The 20423-nt window shown below is 38.8% G+C and overlaps 1 long non-coding RNA gene and 1 pseudogene across 3 annotated transcripts; one reads left to right on the forward strand and one right to left on the reverse strand.

The window, feature by feature from the left end:
- Positions 1-190: 190 nt before the first annotated feature.
- On the reverse strand, positions 191-9030 carry LOC143846640 (hexosyltransferase GAUT11-like; annotated as a pseudogene). Its single transcript, XR_013234804.1, has 2 exons — positions 7977-9030; positions 191-1917 (listed from the first exon to the last, which is right to left on the reverse strand). The product of XR_013234804.1 is annotated as a hexosyltransferase GAUT11-like (transcript).
- Positions 9031-18918: 9888 nt separating this feature from the next.
- Positions 18919-20214, forward strand: LOC143846644 (uncharacterized). 2 transcript variants are annotated; one of them, XR_013234805.1, is made up of 2 exons: positions 18919-19431; positions 19525-20214. It is a non-coding gene; the product is annotated as an uncharacterized LOC143846644 (long non-coding RNA). The 2 variants fall into 2 exon arrangements; XR_013234806.1 differs by having other exon boundaries at positions 18919-19342.
- Positions 20215-20423: the final 209 nt, after the last annotated feature.

The raw sequence follows: 20423 nt of genomic DNA on the forward strand, positions 1-20423 counted from the left end.
AAAAAGAAAAGAAGAAGAAGTAATCTTCATTCTAACAATAATTGATCAAAAGACACAAAGATTACAAGGAACTCCCAATATTTTGAGAGAACACCCCATAGAAAAAACAGGGCCTTGTATAAAAATTTTTACACATATCACTATATCTTCTGTTTGTTCTACAAAAAAAATTCAGGTCCCAATACAAGTATCCAACAAACGCACATTATTACAAAAAATAATGCCAACCAAAGAATCCTACAAATCAATGGAGTAAGGAAACCCTATCAGCCAAAAATGAATCCCCCAAAATTCACAGACTAATATATTCATGCATTCAGATGTATGAGAACTAATCTCTTCTGAAAAGTTGCAAGAAAGAAAAAAATGTTCCTAAGCAATCTGAAGCTTTGAAAGAATGTGAAACACGGACCGAATGTTTTGAACGTTGGAGATCGGACCTCAAGAACCAAAAGTAGAATGTTTGGATGGTGAAGATTGAACCCAAGACAATCCAAAACCAAAATCAAGGAGTTCAATGGAAGATGCAGTCTTGAAGATAAGGGAATGTATGGTTAACATAATGTTCCCACAGAGGCTTATACCTATCAATTGCAAACTTTAGCCATGGATTCATATTCCCATTATAGTGCAAGACAGCTGCACTCTCAATCAATCGTTCGTCAATTTTGGAGTCATAGCCCAATCCTAACACATGCCATGTCCGGTCAAGTGGCTCGGTCAGTCCATCAAATGCGAGAAGGGCTGGGGGAAGGGTCCCACGCTTCCAAAGCAAATGGTCCACATTAAGCTTCTGCCAGTAGTGATATCGGGCCGTCACATTTGCCTTCTCCCATGCCATTAGGTCAAAAACATTCATACCAAATGCCCATACACAGGCTTGGGGATCGAATTTCGAGCCAATAATTGGGTTTGAGAAATTGAGATACCTATAATAACGATGAAATGGCTCGAGACATGTCTCCACAGCTCCATTCACATTCCCATGCAAATCCAAGGAAAAAAGAGGTGTGAGGTCCTTCCGCACAACAACATCATCATCTAAAAATACAACCTTCTCGAGCAACGGGTGTATTTCTGGGATGTAGAACCTCAAGTGGTTAAGCAGATATTTTGGGTTCCTAAATTTTGGTTCACTTTCCTTCATCACTAGGGAGTAAGATGCATTTAACCAAGGGCATTCTTCCATGTTCTCCACTTCTATGGTCGACCCTTCGAAATCATTTATGAGAAACCAGGCCTGCATTGCTCTGTAATTCATCTGATCTGTGACTATGTGAAAAAACGAGCTGTTTGGGGTGGTCAGCATTGGAGACAGTAGAGTTCACAACAACATTAGTAGCCAGAACGTTATCTGAGAAAATACACAAGTGATAGAGATTGTTGTCCAAAAGCGGAAGGGAATCTCTCTCATCTACAAGTTCCTGTAGTACAGGATTTCGAAGCCAATCATGTGTAAGTTTGATGTTCAAACAGTAGAGATTCTTGGGTAGTGCTTCGTCGGCTAATTCCTCAAATGTGGTGCTTTGTACAGTCTCTGCACTTGCATGCTCTTCCAAGGGCATTAAGATGGCTCCTCAGAGTCATTATTGTGGTGGCAATATCATAATGAGAGTCTTGGGCCTTATATATTAGAGATGCTAATCCTCTAACTATAGGCCGTGCTTCTGTTACTGTAATAGGTGTCCCTCTGATAGCTGATTTTGATAGCAAAAGCTGGCAATGTCGAATATGCGAACTGAGCTCCCAAGCTAGTTGAAGGTCACCATGCTCTTTTACAATAATGACATATGCCCTCGCTAGTGTCATTTGATCATTCAACTGCCTGGCGAAAGAGGTAGCACTGAACATCTTTTCAGTGAAATTAAAACCCCCATGTGGGATCTCCTTAATCATTGCATGACTTACATCCATCTCCTATTAAAGAAGAAACACAGTTCCTCAGAGTAAAACAAAAAATAATTGTTAAAAGGATTCACAAAGATGGATCACATGTTAACATGGTAAGACCTCCTTTATTTGACCTATAAAAAGATTTGTTTTTTTAAGGTAACAATGTTATTAATGAAGTGATAACCAGGTTACATCTACGAGGACAAGATGGCCCACCCATGATGATTGCAGCTACACCAAGCCCAAACATATACAAATAGTGACACAATCCCCCAGGCCAAAATCATTAAATCGTGAGCAATTTAAAATGTGGTCCCCACAACTCTAAGCCCGATCCGTGATTGTTGGAGGTTCTAATTTGAGATTGAAAGGAATCAGAAAAATGTTTATTTGACCTAAAAAAACACAGAGAATGTGTATGTTTGGGATTTGCTAGGGACTTTCGCATAAAGGCACTTCACAGCTGGTCGTTGCATGAGAGAGCAGCCCAGCCACAAAATGCCTTTCTGTGAAAGATCCTAGCATATATATATATATATATATATGAGTTAAGTGAAGCTACACATAAGTGTAGCTAACTTAGCTACACCGACGGCTTAAACTACAGTGGGCCCACATTGTTTGGGTGATCCGAACCATTCATTTGATAGGCCCTCACATTGATAGGGTGTGCTAAAAAAATCAGCTCTATTGAATCATCCCAACCCTTCAAACTGTGGAGGCAAAAATGGACCAATTTGTGAAGGTTTTTACACGTACATTTTTGCCTCCACAAATTGTAGGGTTGGGATGATCCTCTGGAGCTGATTTTTTGGTCACACCCTATCTATGTGAGGGCCCATCAAATGACTGGTTTGCATCAGCCAAACAATGTGGGGCCCACTGTATTTTAAGCCATCGGTGTAGCTAAGTTAGCTACACGTATGTGTAGCTACACTTTTCTCTCTCTCTCTCTCTCTCTCTATATATATATATATATATATATATATATATATATAGAGAGAGAGAGAGAGAGAGAGAGAGAGAGAGAGAGAGAGAGAGAGAAAACGGTTCCTACACATATGTGTAGATAAGTTATCTACACACTAGCTTAAAATACAGTGGGGGCCACATTATTTGGGTGATCCAAACCATTCATTTTTAAGGCCCTCACATAACCATTCAAACTGTGGAGGCAAAAAGTGGACTAATTTGTGAAGGTTTAAAGACATCCATTTTACCTCCACAAATCGTAAGGTTGGGATGATCCTATGGATCTGATTTTTTGTAGACACCCTATCTATGTGAGGGCCTTTAAAATGGATGGCTTGGATCACCCAAACAATGTGGGCCCCCACTGTATTTTAAGCTAGTGTGTAGAGAATTCTCTACACATATGTGTAGGAACCGTTTTCTCATATGTGTGTGTATATATATATATATATGTACGTAAGTATGCATGTGTGTGTGTGTTATATTAGGGGGGGGGGAGACATAATTGGTATTTTTATACCCATCTCATTGTTATAAACAGATGGATCGAATGATGCCAGAACTAGTAGCTGGAAATAGTAGCTCATATACAGAAATTAAGAAAGGACACAGATTAATTTCATGTGCTCCAAGAATTTTTTTGGGGGAATAAAAGAAGTTACTGCTTGGAGTTTAGCCTTGGTATTGGAAGAAAGTTTGGCAATGATTATTCCAAGGAATTGACCATCAGGAGCACAACATAGAGAATGTTATTTGTTGCAGAAAATGGAAGCCAGTGGTTAAGGCTGGGAAAAATATGTATGGTGTGATGAAAGTCTCTACCCTACCATTTAGTTGTAGTGGCAATAGCCTTAATCTTTTACACAAAAGAAGTTCTCTATGCGTAAAGTCCAATGAGATGCTGACAGCATGGTATAGGCTGGACTTAAGCTGAAGATTTAAAATAACTGCTATTCGACTAGGGACCTTGGAGGAAGCTCGCCAACACATTTGGTGAAAAATCAAGTGGCCATTACCTCTAAGCAAAATAGATCGACAGAAGGAACCAATCAACATCCACATAAGGCAGTGCTCTTAAATGCTTCAAGTGTAGAGGAACAGATACACAAGGGATACGAGTGTCTACAAAGGCGTGCAAACATGGACTTTTTTATAATGATTAAAATTTTTAACTAGCAGAATGGGCATGCAAACATACTTGATGGTGCAGAAAAATAAGATATCTGAGAAGATGGGGAGGAAAATGAGCAAATAGATCAGGGCTGTGTGTGTGTGTGTGTGTGTGTGTGTGTGTGTGTGTGTGTGTGTGTGTGTGTGATGATTGTTCAAAATGGTGAAGATGAAAATTGGAGGCAAAACATCATCTGTACAGCTTCTCAATGGTCTAAAAGGTGTATTCACTTGTGCTGCTGACAATGAAACTGCAAAGAATGCCATCTTTGGAGTTAGTTAAAAAACTCCATAGGTAGACTGAGAATCATTTACATCCCTACAAATTTGCGTGGTATTCTAACAGTGAAAAGAGAACGGTAAGTTCCTGATAACTTGTTCAGTTTGCGATCGGTCATCTTTCAAGGAAGACATTTGTTGTGACATTTTCCCCAAGGATATGGCCCACATCTAGTTGGGTAAACAATGGCTCTTCAATATGGATAAGTTTAAGTGTAGGGGTGTGACGGTGTGGAGAGATATTTTGAACCGGAGGTTTAAATTGAATAATGGGAATCAATTCAGGGTGTATTCAAGGGAAATGGTTACATTCTGGACCTACTTGTGGTGTGGAGAGTCCCTGCTTAAAGATTTGTTCCCGCATATTTCATTGATCACTTTAAACAGGGACGCATGGGTTTCGGATTATATGTTGCATGGGGAAGATGATATTGGCTGGAACTTCAACTTCCGCAAGAATTTCTTCGATTGGGAGTTAGAGAGGATATGGTTTTTTTTTTTTTTTGTTTGAATGGTAGCAATTTCATTCAAATAACGAGACCGAGATGGTCCAAGAAGAATACAACAAAAGGCATAGAAAAATTACAAGAAAGACATAGAAAAGCAAGAAGCTATGGAGCTATGGATTAGAAAGGGAGGAAATCAAACAATTTTATTGCTTGCCTCCCCGCTCCTTCCCAAGCCAACCTGTCGGCTTCACTGTTAGCAGGCCTTCTGACGTGGTTGAATACAATTGAGGATCCATCTATTCTATCCTAAATCTCATCAAAGAAGCTAGACAACCACCATGGTGGTACAATCGTCCCTCTCAGCCATCAAATGATATTCATAGAATCACCTTCTATTATTGTACTATTCAATGAGCCTCTGTCCAGATACTTTAGTCCTTGATGAGCAGCTCTTAGCTCTTCTTCATTTGCATTCGAAGTCCCAATTGGCCCCGAGAATGCCCAAATAACATTTCCATTTGAGCCCCCTAAAACACCTCAAATACCTGCAGGACCGGGATTACCCATACTAGAACCGTCGAAGTTCATCTTGAGCATTCCCTCCTCTAGAAGCTCCCATGCTTGGACCACCAATGGTCTCCTTTCCATGCATTGAATTGCCATGCTTGGACCACCAAAGATAGCTCGGTTGTTGGAGATTCTTTATTCGCAGCACATTAGTAGGTTTGGGATGGACAAGAGGGTTTGGATTTGGTGCACTTCAGAGGAATTCAACGTCAAGTCCTTTTACCACCAGTTCAATCCTTGTATGAGATCTTTGCAGGCGGTCAAAGTTTAGACCTTCCCAGCTCCTCCAAGAGTTTGAACTTTCGGTTGGACGGCGGTTCTCGACGAAATTATTACGGTTGACCATTTATGAAGCAAAAAAATGTTGATAGTGGATCATTATGCATTATGTATTGAGGCGGGAAATCGGTGGACCATCTTCTTATGCACAGTAAGTTTGCTTGATATGTGTGGAGTAGGGTCCTTCGGAGGTTTGGCTTGGAGTGGTACAAATACCATTCGAACTTTTTTTTTAAAAGAGTTCCAAAACTTTTTTTTAAAAGAGTTCCAAAACTTTTTTTTAAAAGACTTCCAAAACTTCTCAAACTAGCCATAAATACCCCAAGCCCCAAACTCTATAAAAGGGGTGCAAAGGCTCTATTCATATGAATGGTACAAGAACTATGCAAGAAAGCTTCTTCAAGCTCAATGACAAGTTCTACAACTCACCAACAACCTCACCCCATATTATTCATTCAAGATAGTATTTTAAGGTTTTAGTTTCGTATCCTTCTTTAAATGTCAAATTCTTATTTGCTAGCGTGTTCAGGATCCAAGTGGTTTCCTTACAACACTTTAGAATCAAGCTGCGAAAGAATGTTATTTCGCACAGGGTTGGTTCAAAATACCATAAACAAGAAGAGAACAAAGTCCCCAAAATAATTCTCAATCCTATATCAGATCATAAAAATCCAGCAACGAGGTTTCAGATTCTGTAGGAAACAAGCTTTTTAGAAATTTTAAAGCCCTAAACATGAAGAAAAAGGAAGCTTCTGATAGACTGACATTTTCGAAAGAATTAATAAAGCAAGGAATTGATAATACGAATGCCCTCTTAGCAATTGAATCAGTTCTTGGAGGAAGCAACTGACATAGTTAATGGACCAGGAAGAGATATAATAGTATAAGTCATATGCCCAGAGAGGAGGCTAGAAAAGGTTTAGAATCCTCGAGAAATTTCTTTTGAATGAACACTAGTAGTAGCCATGGTTTGGAGAGGGAAAACAAAGCATAGGTTGCTGCCATTCAGGGAAAAAAAAACAAAGCATAGATTGAAAAACATGGTGCTGAAAACAACAATCCCATATTGACAAAAAGATGCTATAAAAGAAAGTCCCTTGGAGCTTCTGATTTTTGTTTTTTTATGACATAGGGTCTCCCCACTCCAATTTTAGGGTGGGACTATTACCTAAGGATGCGCCCAATATCACCCGTAAACCACGCGCATCGGATAAGCCGGGGGATTCGAACTCGCATCAATGGGGAGCAAACCCATCCCTTAGAGCTTCTGATAGCCATCAATTATATACAAAACCAACTAACCTACCAATACAATGAAGTCTAAAACCCATCATATCCCTTAAAATAAGGATTATATGAAGGGATTTGTTAAGCTCCATCGCAAAAGGCTTTTCGCAGCTGGTCTGTCGCAATTCAGACCAGCCACCTCATGAATGGAGACAACAGCCACCTCATGAATGGAGACAACAGCTTTTGTTCATTCACAAGGTGGCTGGTCTGAATTGCGACAGATCAGCCGCGAAAAGCCTTTTACAATGAAAAATTCAAAACACCCAATCAACTCATATCAGACCATTTCGTCATATATTTTAGCTTCTCCTATTCAAACTACTGAGTGATTTGATCAAGAACTAGCCAGAAATAGGGGTGTCCGAAATAATTTCGGTTATCAAATTTCGATAGCCGAAACCGAACCAAAATTTCTAAAAACCGAACTGATTAAAAATTCGGTTAATAGTGGGAGAAAAAGAGGGAAAAAAGCAAAATCTAGGTTTGGATCGGAGGGCTAGGATCATCCTATCGAAAGCACAACCTAATTAAGTTGTGATCAATCAAATGGACGGTTTTGATCATCCTACGGAGTGCCCATATAGCACTTTTTTTTCTAAAAATAATGGTTTTTATCATAATTTCGGTTATTTGGTTAACCGGTTTTTTTTAGATAACCGAAACCGAACCCGAATAATCGAATTTCCAAAAAAATAAATAACCGAAAAGGAAAAAAACCGAACCGACCAAACCAATTCGGTTCGGTTATCTGGTTATAACCGAATAATGAACACCCCTAGCCAGAAATACTAATGTGGGTGTGCATTTATCAAATCAAATCTTCCAAATTCTATAAAGACATAATAATTTGCATCCAAAAAGGAGACAAAATCGAAATTGGGCTTTTCATATAGAGATTTAAAACATGCACTTATCTACTGAAATCAAGTCATTTGATTAGATTCTCAAATGCTACTAATCCAGCTACTGTTGGGTCTCATCAGAAAACCATAAAGAAAGAAAATATGTGCGGACATCGAATCAAATCAAAGAATTAAAGTAATCGAAATTGCAATGACGATTTTCTTTTCTTCTTACCTGTATGGGCCGTTCAAACTGGTCTTGATGCCTATGTTGTAATACAAACAGAACCAAACCAAAGACCAAAGACCAAAGACAAACCAAGAATAAGCCCCAATATAAAAAAAGAACGCCTCCTCTGCAACTGGCGTTGGGATTCGCCCGCCCTTCGCCGCATCTTTCACGGATTTCTCCCTCAATTCACAATCAAATCAAGAACCCAACAAAAACCATCTCTGAGATAAGATGGAGAAATCACAAACTAAGTACTCCTCAATTCACAATCAAATCAAGAACCCAAGAAAACCCATCTGTCATATGAGATGGAGAAAGCACAAACTGGGTATTCCTCTCTATCTAAACCCTCTCCAGTTCTTTGTTCATTTGCTTTGGACAAAAACCAAAGGAGAAATCTCTGAGAAATCAAATCAAATCAAGAACCCAACAAAAACCATCTCTGAGATAAGATGGAGAAATCACAAACTAAGTACTCCTCAATTCACAATCAAATCAAGAACCCAAGAAAACCCATCTGTCATATGAGATGGAGAAAGCACAAACTGGGTATTCCTCTCTATCTTAACCCTCTCCAGTTCTTTGTTCCTTTGCTTTGGACAAAACCCAGGTTTAGATGAACTCTCAAAAGACTTTATTATAAAAGGGGTGACATGGTCTCATTCAATGAATTTAAGAAATGAGACTTATTGACAGAGATATAGGAATGTAGGCTTTGGGGGTGAGAGTGTGGGAAAATGATATGTGTTCTTGTCAAAACAGGAGGGAGTAATAGGGAAGGGAAATTGGGAAATGTTGAGTGGATTGTTTCTTGTGAAATCCCTTTCAATTGGAAGTTTTGTTTACGACAGAGGATTAAAACACAGGTGGACAGAAGGCAAATAAAACCATGTGCTAGTTATTACAAGCATAGTACACTTAATTTTGTGTTTTGTATCCTTAGTGGGGTGTTTTCTTTTGTTTTCATTTATCGAGTTGTGCCAGCCTCAACCCGAACCCCGATTTCGGCTTGGGCTGGGTTGGCATTTCATCGAGTTGGGTTGGGTTGGGTTGGGAAAAGCCAACCCAATTTAATTTCGAGTTGGGTTAGAGTTGAGGCCTAGGCAACCCGACCACTCATCTCTAATTTTAATCTTGATTTTCTTTGGGCTGTTGTTTTTTCTTGTAATTTTCTGTTTGGCCTAGGTGAACCCCAGCCCAACCCAGCCCGACCCGATTTCAGTTTAGATGGGTTGCGTTAGGGTTGAGAGATTTAGAGTCTTTGTTTTCTTTTCTCTTGGGTTGCTCTTGTGTACTGTCTTAGATGAGTGGACAAGGGAACGAGTTATGGTTTGTTGGTTTCGGATGCATCGATTGTAATCCTTGTATTATGTTTTCTCATAGTGGAAGATCGTGTTCTTATTTGTAGACGTAGGCATCTTGGTCGAACTACGTGAAAATCTCAGTGTGTGCATCTTATGGTTTGTTTATTTACTATTTTGTTTCTTCTTGCACAACGGCCAGATTTTTCAACACATGTTCAGATACCATCAAATCCATTTGCTACTGCAAGCTCTGTATCAAATTTTGGTTCATTTCTGGGTCCTGGAATTGGGTCTACTCTGCAGCATTTCAACAGTTTTCCTATAGCCCATCTTCTCAGCTGCTTGTTGCTCATTTGTCTGCTGCCCAACTACCTTTTAGATGGACCATTTCAGCTTTCTTTCTTTACATCCCTATGGCTTCCTCACTTGGTGAAACTCCATTGGTGCTCCTATAGATTTGCTCTCAGAAACAGCTCATACAAATTCTCTTCCATCACTTCCTCACCTGGTGACAGTCCACTGCCCTCGTAGTTGAATGCAGTTCAACTCCTGTTGAACTGTCCTGTTTCTCTCAAGCAAAGAAAGGATCCAGAGGCCCTGTTTGTTTTGAATTTTGAGAACCAATTGTGAATTCAAATCTGATTATTGGACATAAAATTAAGTCTCCGTTGGTTTTGGATTTTGAGAACCGATAACCAGTTTTGGACTCACGACCGGTTCCCAAAATCCCCCAAAAAAAAGAAAAAGAAAAAAAGGCGTGAACATAATTTTGAGTCCAATGACCAGTTTTGGACTCATGATCGAGTAGTATCAAAATAAAAAAGAAAAAATAAACAAGACGTAAACGTAATTTTGAGTCCAATAATCAGTCTTGGACTCACAATCTGTTCTCAAAATTCAAAACAAGCAGGACATAAGTGGAGTTTACTAAGTGACGATTTTAATGCTCTCCTTACGAATGCTACATGGACCTTACTACCTGCCTGCCGCTTGTTATGAACATGATCAGTAATAAATGTGTTTATAAAATTGAAAGGAAAGAAGATGAAAGTAGTGATCACTACGAAGTGTGGCTTGTTTCAAAGGGTTACAAGCAACTAGTTGGCATTGATTATGGCTAAATGTATAGTCCTGTGGTTAAATCAATGTGAACTCATCAATTAAATGTGAATAAAGCCTTCTCCATGGTGTTCTTCAAGAAGCATTCATGGCTCAGTCTTCAGAAATCTCTTTAAGGCTTGAGACAGACTCTATAAGCATGGTTTCAATGAGTGGATGACGCAGGCGGAAGCATCCGGAAAAGGCTAAGATCACCATCTTCCACCCGGTAGAAGAAGAACACCATCTTCTTCAATAAAACTCTTCGAATCCACAAAGAAAATGAGCAATAGAAATAATTTTATTCCATAAGATCTCTAATACAACTCTCTTATCCCATATTTATAGGGACTACACTATTGCTTCCTACCCAAGTTAGAATTCTTAAAATAGAAAGTGCAAGAATATCCTAGAATATCCTAGAATGTGCTAGAAACTAAGGTAAACAAAATAGAAAATGCTAGAAATCAAGAATAGTCTAGAATGTGCTAGGAACCGTCCTACATCAGTGGCACCTTAAATGAACTTGGCTGTATTTATTAGGTCTGATTATTCTCCAATTATTCATCATCAGCATGGTCATACAACTATCATACTCATTTATTTGTATGACATTCTCATTAGGGGTGCAACACGGATCGATTTTTTGGAATTCGGGTTGAGCTTTTACCTTAAAATCGGGCCAGGTTCGGGTTGGTTCCTGTTTATTTTTTTAGCAAAAGATCAACCCGACCCGACATGCTTAGGACATACTCATTAGGGGTGCAACACAGATCGATTTTTTGGAATTCGGGTTGAACTTTTACCTTAAAATCGGGTTAGGTTCGGGTTGGTTCATGTTCATTTTTTAGCAAAAGCTCAACCCGACCGGACCCAAGTTGCCCTCCTACTACTCATAACAAGACCTATTTTCTCTCTTCTCATCTAGTTGGAATTATTTTTTACAACAAAAAACCTGGATTAATTGCACAATTTCTTAGGTGTTGAGGCTAACTTCACTGAAAAAAAAATAAAACAAAATGGCTACTGTTATGTTGATGGGACTATTGCACCAGTGGCTATGGTGAATTTCTTCCTCTTGCCACCTATTCTTAGGTGTTGAAGAGACAAAGAAATCAAAAGTTCGGTTCACTTAAAGGGGAACCGTAGCCTCCAATTAACTTCAAAAGAAGTCAAGTAATTCTTCATGCCTTCTATTCATGATATATGAGATTAAATACAAAGATCATCTTCCATGTGATGTGGCAACTGGCAAGATGATAAGGCTAAACATAATAAAATAGTAAGGCAAAACAGTATGACATGTCAAGAATCCATAAACACAAGCTCTATCCGAATCTCCAACAAAGACTCCAACTATAACCAAAACTAAAAGACTCCTAAACTTAAGGAACAGATTTATTGCTTAAGGAACAGATTTATTGGACTCTCCTAGGAAATATGGACTCTCATGGACGTTTTTTTTTTTTTTTTTGGATCAGTAAGCTGGGGTTAGGCAGACCCCTACTTTGAACAATGACTGAGGAAGGGGGCATAACAACAAAGATCATGATACCCTTGATATCAAAACAAGCAAGAGAATAGAGAAAACACGTGAACTCTAGAGCCCGTCCTCATGATTAAGTCACTAATGATCCAAGGCGTCTTGTCTTTCATCTTCTGGCTAAAATACCTTCGTCTCTGGCTCTTCCTCAGCTTCTGAACCTTTGGAGATTTAGTTTTCCTTTGATGGAGGATTTCTTTTTTCTTCTGATGGGGGCTCATCAGCTTCCTTTTCCGACTCTTCTTTGGAGGAGTACTCTGTTTCAGTCCTAATTGCCTCCTCTTTACTATGACAAGGATCACTTTCTTCCATGTCCTCTTTACTATGACAAGGATCACTTTCTTCTGAGACAAGGAATGATCAGAAAACTGTTTTTCTTCAATATTTAATTCCACATTGTCAATCTTTTGATTTTCATTTACCTCTTCAGGGCCATCATCAGCTTCGAGAGGTGGGGGCAGCTCCCTGGAGGAATGAGCAAACTTTACGCAAACAGGGCACGATTGTGGTTTCCAATCATACTCAATGATCAGATGGGAGATTCCTGAAGATGTCCTGATCTGGATGGATTCCGGCAATTTTGCACCTGCTTCCACTTCGACACAAATCCTAGCATAGCTCAGCCTTGCGTTTGGGTATCTAAGTAGAGAGGTTTGCCCACTCCACTGGCGATTTTGCTGAGAGCCTTGTTGGTCCAAAACTTGAGATGCGGACCTGGAAGTTTTATCCATATGGGAATGGTTTTGAGCTTTGTCTTTTCAAGAGGGAGATCCATTGACCATTTCCTCAATATAAGCGGTCTTCCTCCATAATGGTGGCTGTTGGCTTCCAAAACTTGGGCACAATCTTCCTGGTTGGTGAATCTGAATAGGAAAAACCCATCATTCAAAGCATAGAGTAGAAGATCTCCCCTTAGCTTCCATTTTCGGGCAAGGTGATCTTTGAGAGCCAAAAAAATATGGTCTTCTTCCAAGGAAGTAACCCACAAGGCAGTTTTTCCATTTCTCTTCTGATTCTTCTGTGTCAGAGTCCTCTACATCAATGCAGATATCTCCACCTTCATCGTGGAAGGACTTGCTATAATCAAGAACCAGTTGGGCTCGTGACTGCTGATTATCAAACAGAGAATTCCAAGCTTTTTCCTTTTCGATTTGAGTCGGATTTTGGAGGGGGTTTGGGTTTAGTTTTATTTCCCGCCTAGAATCTGAGCTTGAATTTTGGTGGGCTATTTCTACTGTTTTCTGAGGTGAACTAGCTTCACATGGTATCAGAGCAAATGCCCGGTTTCAAACCTCCTCGATAGAAAAGTCCAAATGCAATGGCCAAATCCAAAAGTGGGGCCACATGTGCCACGTGTAGGCCAACCCAAAGGATAATACACCCTCTTTTAAGGTGAATTGTGGGCAAACTTTTAGCCCCTTTTCACGTAAAATTACATTAATTCATGTTAAAAGGTGGATGTACTTAGGGGTGGCCAGAACCGAACCAGACCCGAATAAAAAACCCGAACCGAACTGTTTAGAAAATACTTTGGGTATGGGTCGGTTCCACTGATGAAGAACCGAGCTTATTCGGTTTAGTTCCGCGTCTAATGTTCTTGGTTCGGTCTAGAACCGAAGAACCGAACTATTTGAATATATATATAATATTTTTTATATTTTTATTATACATATACTTATTAATATAAATTACTTATAATATTAATAAGTAATAGTTAATACTATTCTTATAATAAGAAAGTAACTTATATTATAACTTTAATTAAAAGTTTTTATAAATTATAATTAGTAATCAGTAATTAGCCATTAGAACCGGAGAACCGGACCGGACCGAACCGATTATGTTCGGTCTGGTTCGGTTCGGGCCTACTATGTACTACGGTTCGGTTCGGTCTTACGGTTCATGGAACCGGGAACCGAGAATCGAACAAAAAGTAACCAAGGACTGAGAACCAAACTGGTTAGCCACCCCTAGGCGTACTGTCCGATGCGGAAAAAATCATCTACCAAGGTTTAAACGTATTGCAGTTGCTTTCCTAGTAAAAGGACTTAAAAACTCATTATCTCTCGTTGAAATTGGGTACGGATATTGGCATGACCAGAAAAGGCCTTAAAAACTCATTATCTCTTGTTGAAATTGGGTATAGATATTGGCACGACCAACTTTTGGTAATTACACAATATCTTTTGTCTTTCCATATTTAATTACCTTATACAGCCTTTTCGCCGTTTTCAGTAATACTTCCGGGCAGCTGATTAAAAAACATAAGTGGGGCCTACCTTGCTTATTATTGTTTTAAATAAACTAAGGCTATAGATATCGGCACCAGCATGTTTTGATAAATTCACTAATCCATCTTGTCTTTTGTTATATAAATAGCTGTCAAAGGTTATTATAGCTCCCAAAAATCTCTTGGAGTCAAATAAAAAGGAAAAGACAAGCTGAGTTTGCGCAATTATTAGAACATGGTAGAGCCAATATCAGCAAATAGAGTATTCTTTTAATAAATATTTCTTTGTTAAAATTATGGCTACTGATATCCTACTGTGTTTTGATAATTGCAGGTTTTTTATTATTTAAAAAGCTGATCAAAAGTTATTAATTTTCCTAAAAAGCTCTCCTAAGCAAATTAAAAAAGAAAAGAAAGACAACATTAGTTTGTGCAATTATTATTAAATCACGATAGTGTCGGCAATAAAACCATAAAGACTTCGTCCCTCCAACTTTCCCCTCTTTTCATCGTGCAGCAGTTGCTTTCCTTTCTTTTTCCGACGCGTTTTCCTTTCTGTTCTGTAGCATTCTTTACGTTTTCTCAGTGTCCTCCAACTTTCCTCTCTTTTCATCGTGCAGCAGTTGCTTTCCTTTCTTTTTCCGACCCGTTTTCCTTTCTGTTCTGTAGCATTCTTTACGTTTTCTCAGTGTTGTGGGCCCCACTCTACTTTTTCCACGCATTTTCCTGTTATCTTTTCGCTCTCATTTGTCGGTTTTGAGTCCATACTACATACTCGATGGAGTATACATGCCTACGAGTCTTTCTTTTTGCCAGTGTTTGGTTGGTCCCACAAGCTTTCCTTTTGAGAGAAAATGCTGGAAAAGAACGGAGCTCTCATGTAATTTGGCACAAACCCCATGAAGTGTACGATATACACCGTAGAATGATCCAAGCCGTCCATTGATGGGCCACAATGTAAATAGGTTGTGCCCCGAAATTATTTCCATTAGGATGATCGCAACCCTCCAATCTATAGAAGTTTACATAATATGCAATCTCCTCTTTAAATCAGAGGGCTAGGATCATCCTGTGCAAATGATTTTTTGTACACAACCTATTTATGATTTGGCCCATCAAATGGACAGGTTGTATCAAACTACATTTTAAAAAACATAAGTGGGGCCTACCTTGCTTATTATTGTTTTAAATAAACTAAGGCTATAGATATCGGCACCAGCATGTTTTGATAAATTCACTAATCCATCTTGTCTTTTGTTATATAAATAGCTGTCAAAGGTTATTATAGTTCCCAAAAACCTCTTGGAGTCAAATAAAAAGGAAAAGACAAGCTGAGTTTGCGCAATTATTAGAACATGGTAGAGCCAATATCAGCAAATAGAGTATCCTTTTAATAAATATTTCTTTGTTAAAATTATGGCTACTGATATCCTACCGTGTTTTGATATTTGCAGGTTTTTTATTATTTAAAAAGCTGATCAAAAGTTATTAATTTCCCTAAAAAGCTCTCCTAAGCAAATTAAAAAAGAAAAGAAAGACAATATTAGTTTGTGCAATTATTATTAAATCACGATAGTGTCGGCAATAAAACCATAAAGACTTCGTCCCTCCAACTTTCCCCTCTTTTCATCGTGCAGCAGTTGCTTTCCTTTCTTTTTCCGACGCGTTTTCCTTTCTGTTCTGTAGCATTCTTTACGTTTTCTCAGTGTCCTCCAACTTTCCCCTCTTTTCATCGTGCAGCAGTTGCTTTCCTTTCTTTTTCCGACGCGTTTTCCTTTCTTTTCTGTAGCATTCTTTACGTTTTCTCAGTGTTGTGGGCCCCACTCTACTTTTTCCACGCATTTTCCTGTTATCTTTTCGCTCTCATTTGTCGGTTTTGAGTCCATACTACATACTCGATGGAGTATACATGCCTACGAGTCTTTCTTTTTGCCAGTGTTTGGTTGGTCCCACAAGCTTTCCTTTTGAGAGAAAATGCTGGAAAAGAACGGAGCTCTCATGTAATTTGGCACAAACCCCATGAAGTGTACGATATACACCATAGAATGATCCAAGCCGTCCATTGATGGGCCACAATGTAAATAGGCTGTGCCCCGAAATTATTTCCATAGGATGACCCTCCAATCTATAGAAGTTTACATAATATGCAATCTCCTCTTTAAATCAGAGGGCTAGGATCATCCTGTGCAAATGATTTTTGGTACACAACCTATTTATGATGTGGCCCATCAAATGGACAGGTTGTATCAAACTACATTTTAAAAAACATAAGTGGGGCCTACCTTGCTTATTATTGTTTTAAATAAACTAAGGCTCTAGATATCGGCACCAGCATGTTTTGATAAATTCACTAATCCATCTTGTCTTTTGTTATATAAATAGCTGTCAAAGGTTATTATAGTTCCCAAAAACCTCTTGGAGTCAAATAAAAAGGAAAAGACAAGCTGAGTTTGCGCAATTATTAGAACATGGTAGAGCCAATATCAGCAAATAGAGTATTCTTTTAATAAATATTTCTTTGTTAAAATTATGGCTACTGATATCCCACCGTGTTTTGATAATTGCAGGTTTTTTATTATTTAAAAAGCTGATCAAAAGTTATTAATTTCCCTAAAAAGCTCTCCTAAGCAAATTAAAAAAGAAAAGAAAGACAATATTAGTTTGTGCAATTATTATTAAATCACGATAGTGTCGGCAATAAAACCATAAAGACTTCGTCCCTCCAACTTTCCCCTCTTTTCATCGTGCAGCAGTTGCTTTCCTTTCTTTTTCCGACGCGTTTTCCTTTCTGTTCTGTAGCATTCTTTACGTTTTCTCAGTGTCCTCCAACTTTCCCCTCTTTTCATCGTGCAGCAGTTGCTTTCCTTTCTTTTTCCGACGCGTTTTCCTTTCTTTTCTGTAGCATTCTTTACGTTTTCTCAGTGTTGTGGGCCCCACTCTACTTTTTCCACGCATTTTCCTGTTATCTTTTCGCTCTCATTTGTCGGTTTTGAGTCCATACTACATACTCGATGGAGTATACATGCCTACGAGTCTTTCTTTTTGCCAGTGTTTGGTTGGTCCCACAAGCTTTCCTTTTGAGAGAAAATGCTGGAAAAGAACGGAGCTCTCATGTAATTTGGCACAAACCCCATGAAGTGTACGATATACACCATAGAATGATCCAAGCCGTCCATTGATGGGCCACAATGTAAATAGGCTGTGCCCCGAAATTATTTCCATAGGATGACCCTCCAATCTATAGAAGTTTACATAATATGCAATCTCCTCTTTAAATCAGAGGGCTAGGATCATCCTGTGCAAATGATTTTTGGTACACAACCTATTTATGATGTGGCCCATCAAATGGACAGGTTGTATCAAACTACATTTTAAAAAACATAAGTGGGGCCTACCTTGCTTATTATTGTTTTAAATAAATTAAGGCTCTAGATATCGGCACCAGCATGTTTTGATAAATTCACTAATCCATCTTGTCTTTTGTTATATAAATAGCTGTCAAAGGTTATTATAGTTCCCAAAAACCTCTTGGAGTCAAATAAAAAGGAAAAGACAAGCTGAGTTTGCGCAATTATTAGAACATGGTAGAGCCAATATCAGCAAATAGAGTATTCTTTTAATAAATATTTCTTTGTTAAAATTATGGCTACTGATATCCCACCGTGTTTTGATAATTGCAGGTTTTTTATTATTTAAAAAGCTGATCAAAAGTTATTAATTTCCCTAAAAAGCTCTCCTAAGCAAATTAAAAAAGAAAAGAAAGACAATATTAGTTTGTGCAATTATTATTAAATCACGATAGTGTCGGCAATAAAACCATAAAGACTTCGTCCCTCCAACTTTCCCCTCTTTTCATCGTGCAGCAGTTGCTTTCCTTTCTTTTTCCGACGCGTTTTCCTTTCTGTTCTGTAGCATTCTTTACGTTTTCTCAGTGTTGTGGGCCCCACTCTACTTTTTCCACGCATTTTCCTGTTATCTTTTCGCTCTCATTTGTCGGTTTTGAGTCCATACTACATACTCGATGGAGTATACATGCCTACGAGTCTTTCTTTTTGCCAGTGTTTGGTTGGTCCCACAAGCTTTCCTTTTAAGAGAAAATGCTGGAAAAGAACAGAGCTCTCATGTAATTTGGCACAAACCCCATGAAGTGTACGATATACACCGTAGAATGATCCAAGCCGTCCATTGATGGGCCACAATGTAAATAGGTTGTGCCCCGAAATTATTTCCATAGGATGATCGCAACCCTCCAATCTATAGAAGTTTACATAATATGCAATCTCCTCTTTAAATCAGAGGGCTAGGATCATCCTGTGCAAATGATTTTTGGTACACAACCTATTTATGATGTGGCCCATCAAATGGACAGGTTGTATCAAACTACATTTTAAAAAACATAAGTGGGGCCTACCTTGCTTATTATTGTTTTAAATAAACTAAGGCTATAGATATCGGCACCAGCATGTTTTGATAAATTCACTAATCCATCTTGTCTTTTGTTATATAAATAGCTGTCAAAGGTTATTATAGTTCCCAAAAACCTCTTGGAGTCAAATAAAAAGGAAAAGACAAGCTGAGTTTGCGCAATTATTAGAACATGGTAGAGCCAATATCAGCAAATAGAGTATTCTTTTAATAAATATTTCTTTGTTAAAATTATGGCTACTGATATCCTACTATGTTTTAATAATTGCACAAACCCAGCTTGTTTTTTATTATTTAAAAAGCTGATCAAAAGTTATTAATTTCCCTAAAAAGTTATTTAAAAAGTTGTACTAGGTGGTGCCGACATCATTGGCCTAAAGCAAAAGCTTCTCCTATTTAAAGAAGCTCGGTTCTACTAAACCATTCAAACCAGAGAGCATTAGAAACGTATAGGGCGAGATGGGTGCTAACGAAAGCCGAGAGAGCGATATGGGAGCAGGCAGTAGTAACAATGGTAGAAGGAGATCCGAAGCCCAAGATATGAGCACCGGTGAGGTTGCGGCCACCATTGGTTCTGCGGTCGCGACCGTGGGTGCTGCTTATTGGATGTATCGTCTTTTATAAAAAAGTAACGATGAAGAGTTCTCCCAATTGGACTTGGTAATAGCCCATGCGCCAAGTGTTCCTGCCCGCACTTGCACTTGGAAAAAGCCGAAGCCTGACACTGTGAAGCTAAACACGGATGCATCCTGGAATTGTGAAACTACCGGTTACTCCAAAAGCTTAAGCTATTTGAGAAGACAGTTATTTAATTTTTTATACTTTTTAACACTCCGGCTCACGTTGGTTTGAAACCAGGCATTTGCTCTAATACCATGTGAAACTACCAATTACTCTAAAAAGCTTAAGCTATTGAAGAAGGCGTTTTTTAATCTTTTATACTTTTAACAGGCATGGTGACTGGGGATCCATCGGGGGCCTCCTGCGAGACTATGAGGGCTCACTCATCTCAGCCTATTCCATCAACGTCACTCAATTGAGTGATCTCACCCAGTTAGAATTGGAGGCAATAAGGGTGGGAGTTGAGCAAGCAATAAGAGGGAATTTCCGACGTATTTGGGTGGCATCAGACTCAGAAGCTGCTGTTAAAATCCTTAATGGGGGTACCTGCCCCAGGGAAGCGAAAGTCCTAGTTGCTGAGATCCTTCGCCTAAGTAAAAATTTTCAAACTTACGACGTCACCTACACTACGAGAGAGGCGAATAAACCAGCTGATCTCCTCGCCAAATCTACATTCCCCATCAAACGCACTGATATCCTTCCCAACTCCATTCGCCAATGCCTTTCCAGCCCCAATATTCTTCGAAACCTCTCAACTTCCATTGAAAATGATCGTAATGGAATGGTCTACCAAATTAAAGAAAAATAGAAATTACACTCTGAAGATCCAGGGAGGATTTTGAATAGGACCCAGATGATTAATGTTTCAGTAATGTAGTAGCTTTGGCCAGTTGTTGTGATGGCCTTTGGGTTAAAATGGCTCGGTTATGTTTGTTTTTTTTTCTTTGGTTGCATCAGATATGTATTTTTCTTATCTTTCAGTCGTGTGATGATTATAATTTTAATTTTGTCTTTCTAGGATGGAACCATGGTTTCAAATTTCGGTTTCCGAATGCGTTTCGTTCCTCACCGAAACCGAAATTTCGGCCCAAATCCGACGGAATTTATTAAAATAATATCTTATCTCATACAAAATTTCGGCCAAATGCAGTACTGTCCTCTCGAAACCGAAATTTTGGCCGAAATCCAACGAAATCTATTAAAATAATATTTGATCTCGGACGAAATTT

This window comes from Tasmannia lanceolata, unplaced genomic scaffold (genome assembly GCF_043159265.1).
Source record: "Tasmannia lanceolata isolate RefF3 unplaced genomic scaffold, GAP_Taslan_0.1 ptg000015l, whole genome shotgun sequence".
NCBI lineage: Eukaryota > Viridiplantae > Streptophyta > Magnoliopsida > Canellales > Winteraceae > Tasmannia > Tasmannia lanceolata.